Genomic DNA, 8273 nt, shown 5'->3' on the forward strand with positions numbered 1-8273 from the left:
CTGAAAGGCGGTATCTGTACTTTCCTAGAGTAGAATTTTTTTCTCCTACTTCCACTTTTACTTCACTACATTTTTCCGATGATTTCAATACTTCTACTCCAATATTTTTTTTTGTGCTGCATAGTTACTCGTTACTATTATAAAAATTAACACTGCCAGAACAGTAGATGGCAGGTTTCATGAAGCTCAAAACATGTGTATTATCAGCACATACGAAAATAATTTTCAAAACTACTGGTACTTTTACTTTCAGTACTTGAGTAGCAAAATTAAAAAAAAAACTACTTGCAATACTTAAGTACAAAAAATGTTGAATACTTTAGTACTTCTACTCAAGTCACTTCTTGATCAAGCACTTCCACTTCTACTCAAGTCACTTTTTGATCGAGCACTTATACTTTTACTCAAGTATGGGTTTCGAGTACTTTATACAACTCTGGGTACACACTAGTAGAAAATCTGCCGAAAATTTCCGTCCGCGGTAAAATCGTATGATTTTCGGCTAGTGAGTACACAACTTTCAGCAGCCAATGCCGACATTTTTAAACGAAAAAAAAACGGAGGGACAAACCAAAATTTTTATCGTCCGTCCCCAGACGACCAATTTTTGTTTAATGTGTTTGCAGTACGTCCGTGAAGAATCGGATACAAAAGACCACGCATGATCTGAAGTTGCTGACAACCCGGAAGTCTGGGAACAAATGTCCCAGAAAAAAAAAAAATCGGGCGAGAAATTTTGTGAACATTTATACACTGTCAACTAAAAACGGTAATGAACGCTGAGCAAGAGAGAGAAAAACCGGAGGATATTTCGTCTGATTTCCGTCAAGTGCGCACGGGCCTTAAGCCAGAGAATGGCACAGAAGGCCTTTTATAACAAGGGAAGGTAAAAGTGGACATCTTGTGAAGAGTGCTTCAAATCAGAATTTTAAAATTGTATAAAGTTTACTTTAAGCTTCATCATCAAACGTCAGCAAGCAATAGTAAATCTAGGCTTGTTACAAATCTAAATATTACCAAAGTTTAACATAAAAAAATAATTTAAAATAAAAACAGCCCATATACTTCTGTACATGAAGCAGTTTGAGAGTTTTAGATGTCTAGGTATGCTTCCCTCTTCATAGCCGTGCTAACCATTCTGCGTTGTATGTATGGCTATTTTAGTTCACAATTTTTGCCCAGCTCTTTTCTGACAGTGTTACAATATCCTCATAAGTGTTTAGAAATATTACAGGACAATATCACGGGATTCACAGAGCTGATAGATGGAATGAGTACGTATTTTTCATGAAGAGACACCTGAAAGTCCTAGTAAGAATCAGGTAGGAACAGAAGAAAGTTTTGTGTTTTGATTGTGATGTCACCAGAGTTGCTATGATACACAATAAATTGTGTCTAGTTTACTTCCCCGGGCCTGTGACTGGACATTATGTTGTTGCGTCTGCTCTCATGCCATAATTCTTTGCTTTTACAGAACAGCGATGTGTTTGTACCTGGGGTCATAAATCAGACAGGATCTCTGCCTTGTGGTGGGTAAACAGATGTAAGGAATCCAGTACAAAGCAAAACTGTGTCTTTGCATCTCCTGAACTGTGACCTTCATATCATGGTTATTTCCTGAGAGGTTGTGGCTTAGAGAACTCCTGAGACAGGGCGGGTAATAAAATACTAGCTGACTACCAAAGAATATTAATTTATCTTGGGGTGAGGAGTGCACGCAGCTTGGATTTCCAGCTGTTACCAAACTGTTTACTGTATGTTGTCATGTTTAGTATATGAATTGAAATGTATGTAATTTCTTATTTATACTCATTGGTAAAATGTATAAGACGAAACAGGCAATGTGTTGCAGCAAAGGCTCAAATATGAAATCCAGGAATAGTAGGCATACCAGGGTTGACGTATTATCCTTTTTCCTTATCATTCTAACCTTACAGAACTGTAGATAATGGTTGTAACTGAAAGTGAAGTGTCAGCTGCTGGGATTGGTGTCCACCTTATACACGAGTTTCACTTGCATTTAAGCCGGCCATACACGGTTCGAATGTTGGCTGGTTCAGCAGGAACAGCCGGGATTCAAACCATTAATTGGCAGGCTGAATGTAACAAGTTGATCAATCAATCAATCAATATGGGTACAAGCAGCCTGCTGGATTCTTCTGCCATTGTATCTGTAGCAGCCGCTAGCAATAATCAATGTCTTCTCCCAGCAGGGATGGCTTCCCCCGCCCTCCCCCGCTCCCCTTGCCAGGAGAAGACAATGGCACAGCAGGAGGGATTCCCGCTTCAACACTGTCTGTGTTGATGGGGGAATAAAGTGAATTTCTTTCCTGCAACCCGTGGTTTCAGGAAACAAATTTGCTTCGTGCATGGTCGGCTACCGGCCATGGTTATCTACCACTCTACCCATAAACTCTCAGTGGCAATAACAATCTCTTAAGTCGGGAGTCTCCAAATTTTCCAAATAAAGGGCCAGATTACTGTCCTTCAGACTTTAGGAGGGCTAAACTGTGGCCAGAGGGAACAGAAAATGCCCTGCCTCAGTGGTAATAAACAATACTGTACCTTAGGCATGGTTTTCAGTGAGAGTAAGAAAATTACTCCCACCCTCAGTAAGAGGAGGAACAGTACCCCATCATTGGGGGGCTCTGGGGAAGAGGCACTGCCTCAAAACGCGTAAGCATGCACAGCTTCAGGGGACGATTCAATCCCGATCTTGTTGCTGAGGATTTTATTCTATTTGATGTGCTTTTTATCAAGAAACTCGTTTGTGAGTATTTTTAATCTATTATTTTAATAAACCTGTCTAAAAGATAATGCACTAGGCCGGTGCGCCCTTGTTTTGTTGTCGTTTATAGTACCCCATCATTGGTGTCAGAGGAAAAGTGGCCCATTGTTGGGGTCAGTGGGAAGAATAGTGCCCCATCGTTGGTGTCAGTGAAAGGATTAGAGCCCCATTGTTGGTGTCAGTAAAATGAATAGTGGCCCAATGTTGGAGTCAGTGGAAGGAATGGTGTCTCGTTGTTGATGTCAGTTAGAGGAATAGTTTCACAAGGGCTGGATAAAGAGAAACAAAGTGCTGCATTTTTGGAGACTACTGTCTTACCTGCTTGTGTAGATGGCAAAATGCAGCATATTTTCTGATGCATTTAGCTTTTATTTGAGATCAGCTTGTTTGAGATGCTACTTAGTTCTTCATGGGTGCTTCTAACCTGCATTTGATCTCCTGAATTGAATAAAGCTTCTTCAAGCTCCATTTGCATTCTTATTGACTTAGACAGAGAGAAAAGCTTCACAGATCCTTTGGTATTGAGTATCCATATATATACTTTACAACATACCAAGATTACAAAAGCCTAAATCCAGCCCAAATCAGGTATTTATTGCACACACAGAAAAATGATTGTACATAAATGTATTTAAAATTAGCGATGGACAAAAAATTTCCATCTGGAGCCAGTCAACTAGTTTTACTCTCAAATTATTATAACCAACTGAGAGATCAGGTTGCTGAATTGAATTTATTTACAATATTTCAAATGATGCAAACTGGTAAAATGTGTTGTTTAGGTATCCAAGAGCTCAAAGGATGCACAGAAACAATAATTAAAAAACAATATGTAAGAAACTGTATAAAGACTCATCAGTGCTGGGACAAGGTCATCCAGCTCCCAGGGCAAAGATTCCAAACTGCACCCCCCTCCCCCATTTATGATGTGCAAGCTTAGGGGATCCTACACCCAGCATCCACTCACTTGTTACAATCACTGCTGCCCTTACTACTCCTGTCAGCCTTGGAACAGAAGGAAAGTGCCCCCATCCCTACAGCAAACCATTGTGCCCAGGGCAACCGCTCTTCCCGCCCACTCTTTGTCCTGGCCCTGGGACTCATTGTAGGAATACCAGTTGTTGGAATTGGGGCACAACAACAAAAAAAAAAAAGGTTATAAGACTGGACAGGTTTTGTTGTTTTTAATGTAACAATATAAAACACAGTCCTGGGGAAAGCAGACCTTTAGGCTGGGTTCACACTGGGGCAGCTTCAAAGTTGCCCGACTCTGAAGCCGCCCTGTGCAGCGCAACTTCAGCGGGGCTTGCAAAGGACTTCTCTAATAGAAGTCAATGCAAGTCACCCCCAAAGTAGTACAGGAACCTTTTTCTAAGTCGAAGCGACTTGAGTTGCTCCAATTAGAATGGTTCCATTGCACTGAATGGAGCGCGACTGACAAGTTGCCCCAGTGTGAACGGGACTTATTTTCGAAATAAAGTCACAAATTATCTATAATGAAATGGGGTCTAAGTAAGGAGTAAATGGGTAAAAAAAACAAAATAAATAAATAAAGAAAGAGAAAAAAGAATGGTAGAGGAACATGGATGTAGAGGGAACAATAGAGGGTATTGGGAACTGCTCGTCAGTGTGGATCCATCCTGTAGTTTAGTCCAAGATAATAGATTTGACAATACAATAGTTCATCTTCGTTGATTCAATGTAGTTGCAATAGTCATGACCAGCGTAAGACTAATAAACAATTTAAATAGCACCAAAAAATTCAAAAAAATTATTGTAAAAGAAACAAATTTACAAAATAAAGCTTTGCTTTGCTGAACCTGGAATAGAAGTATTGTCTGCATACTGTAGTACTGAAAACCAAAAGGCATTTGTATTTGCAAGTGCATGTATGTGTTAGTCTGGCTATGTAAAGGTTAAACTCCCAGGAAGCCTGTTGATATCCCCATCTGCCTTTTTGAAGATAGTGACCTTCACAGCACTGTCATATCCCACATGGCCCTGTGTAGGAAAGCATGGCTTCCTGGGAATAACATGTGGGTGACACTCTATACCGGCTCTCCGCCTCTGAGATTTTCCTCTCCCAGAGCTAGGCTGACATTTTGCAGCTCTGTGAAAAAGTCAGACAGGTGTCTCTGGAGAGTTAGTGCTCAGCTCGCTGTCAGTATGCGAGTTTTGTTTTGTCATTATTCCTCCCACTCCCCTGGCATTATCCTCGCCAATTGCCAATGTCATTATCCTTCCCATCTCCTCCTCTTCATGTCATGCTGAGATGGATTTCCTGCACAGAGCCAGCATTGCTGACAACTACTATCTGACTATAGCTGCTTGGATTTTTCTGTAAGAATAGGGAACGAACTTTAGGTCCTGTGGTCTATATGACTGGTAAAGGTCAGGCAGCTCTCGTGGCATTATTGAAGTGTAGAAAACCATATTAGTACATATCTGCAATACATGCACATTTCCACATTGCACTTTTTTATCCTATTAAACATGCTGCAAGTATAGAAAAATAACTTGATGTAGCAAAATTGTAGTGTGCTCCATTCTTCCTATATGAAATGACAACTCAGTGGACCTGAACAACTATACATGGTGCACAGGGCACCTCATGATCAGAGGTCCCACAGGGATAGTGACAGCGTACAACTGACACGTTGTTGATGGGAAGGGAGTGATACAGCAATCTATAGAAACTCATGGCACTGCTTGTTCTCCTCTCTCTATCTGAGATCAGAAAGTGCTCACTAGGGGGAGAGAAAAGTGCAAGTAGTAGGGCAGAACTGATCTGCTTGCTGGTTTAGCACCCTCTAGCATAGTTGCCAACATTTAAAAAAAATTTCCAGGGACACTTTGCAGCACAGCTATCAATTACCACACCCACTTCCCTGAAGCTCCGCCCACTCTGCATAATTAATCTCGCCAAATTATCAGATTATAGAGTCTACTTAATATAGAGAGAATTACAGGAAATGAAAAAGGCAATTTCAAACTTAAAGCGGAGTTCCACCCAAAAGTGGAACTTCCGTTTTAGGTAGTAATAACCCCCTGACATGCCACATTTGGCATGTCATTTTTTTTGGGGGGGGAGCGGGTACCAAGTTTTGACAGGTACCCGCTCCCACTTCCGCTCGGAGCGCCGCGGCGCCCTGAACGGAAGTTCTCCTCTCCCCCTCCCTCCCTGCAATCTTCTTGGACATGTCAGAGGTCCCAGAAGATTGCCGGCCAATCAAGATGCGCATAACAACTCACGCATGTGCAGTGCGTACCCGGCTGTGAAGCTGCAAACTGTCACAGCTGGGTGCCCACACCAGTGATGCCGGCGCCGCCAAGACCAGAGGGAAGAGGATCGAGGCTTCGGGCGGCCGCATCGCTGGACTGTGGGACAGGTGAGTGAAAAGGCTGGAACTCCGCTTTAAGGCCACAGTAGCAGAGTTGGAATAATTCTGCCATTTAGCTGCACTACTTCTGCGTAACATTTATGGGCGGCCCGATTAACAGGCGCTTCCAGGGACAATATAAATTACCTGGGACAGGCTCCTATTTCCAGGGACTGTCCCAGGAAAAAAGGGACAGTTGGCAAGTATGCTCTAGTATTTATGCTAGATATAATAGGTTAGCTGTTAGTGTAGGAAAATGTCAGTTTGGCTCAGGGCCAAGCCTTTGCTGGGAATCTGGGTCAGGGTTTAGTGCCTCATCCTAGCAGCTTCTGTGGTGCCTCCCCCTGTTTTCTGGGACACTGGAATGTTCGAGAAAGTGGATGGAGGTTAGGAGGAGCCACTTGGAATATTTATGAGGGCCTCAGCCAATACCCAGTAAAAGACTAGCAGGGGGCAGTCGGGTGGAAGATGGATATGGAGTGTTGAGGAGACTGTCGGTGGCCCTTGAAGGTGCCCAATAGTCTGGGGGGGGGGGGGGGTGACCTCGGGCCAGGGCTTGGGTGCTGGAATGATCCTGCCAAAACACACAGAGGAAGCTCTTCCAGGAGGCTTGGGAGGACAGCAGGAGCAGGTCAGCACGTCTGGGAGATTTCCTGAGAGTCAGCTGGGTGGGCTGGTGAGTGTCAGTCTTAAGGACTGCGGTAGAAGTTAGCCTGGAGGGCTAGTGAAAAAGCAGCTAGATCCAGGTGGGTTAGCAGTGCCTGAAGAGGTGGTGCTGGGATCAGTAGTCACAGGAGTGATGCAAGCTGGACACTAAAATTTTGCTACACAACTAAGGGGCCTCGGGTTCCTGCCTGTAATGGGCCATTTGTAGAGACTGTATATAGGATTTATAGAGTTGTCCCTGAAGTTTGTTGTTAAAGTCAAATTGGCATTCAATAACCTCCCATCCCTATCCAATTTATTACCCTCAATAAACCAAAAGAAAAACAAAGTCAGGGAGTGTTCTCTGGCTCAAGTGTGCCTGTGAAGATTCAATGTGCCTGGCTGTGCAGGGTGGGGGATCCCAGTTTACTTGCAGCTAAGGGGGTTTGCTACATGGCCTTCTCTCTGTGGAGTGTCTTTTTGGACAAGCATCAGATACCTGCCAGCTTCTTCTTTATCTCGGTATAGCTAGGCAGAGGGAGTAAGAAGGGGGAAAACAAGAATTCCAGAAGTTTCATAGTATATTAATTGTTCTCCAGTGCTAGCTGCAGAATCTGAAGACCCCTGCTCTACATGAAAGCAGTGGTTTTTCTGCAGCAGTCAGACACATCATCTCTGCTCAGTCAGATTTAACACTTTCCAATCAGCAAATCTCATATTGCCTGATTGAAACCCCTAACTCGGAGGACCACTGCAGAGCAGGGGAGGACTGGGCCAAGCGGCAGGGGGGCAATTGCCCCCTGGGCCGCTCTGATGCCCTGTAAAAAGTCTGCACCACTCCTGCCACAGACATGCCTAAAGGATTCCTGGTGAAGAGAAGTAAAAACTCCCTGCCGCTGACCTACTGAGTGCAGGTTAAAGACAAGGACAGAGCGCAGGCCTCCCCCCAGCATAGATGGTGTAAACTGTGTCTGAGCAGAAGCCGGCTCCATGCCCCACTGGAGACTCTTCTCCCCTGGCCAGCCCTGACCGAGCTGTCCCAGCTTCCCCCAACCGCCCCTCTGCTGGCCAGTTCGGGAACCCAGATTCAGCCTGTAAGTGGAGAGTATCTGGAGCAGGGCTTCAGCTTGGAATGGGGGTCAGGAAGAGGACAGGAAGAGGAAGAGTGGGAGGGGGGCAGAGTTGCTGCGGCCTCTGGTTTGTACTTACCTCCTGGGCCAAAAGTTGCCAGTCTGCCCCTGCTGCAGAGAGACCACCACTTCAACTCAAATAGGAGTGGTTCCTCAGTATGTTATGGACCAGGACTGCAGCCTCCTGTTTTTTAAATTATGTGACCCTCCTCTCTTTGGGGCCTATTTATAAAGAAGTGGTGTACTGGAATGTCCACACCATTGTTTCTCTGTCGCTCATTGACAGACGTAGTCCTCCTTGATTAATATCAACTCGGGTTATACTGCCCT

This window comes from Pelophylax lessonae, assembly GCF_965119305.1.
Source record: "Pelophylax lessonae genome assembly, chromosome: 12".
NCBI lineage: Eukaryota > Metazoa > Chordata > Amphibia > Anura > Ranidae > Pelophylax > Pelophylax lessonae.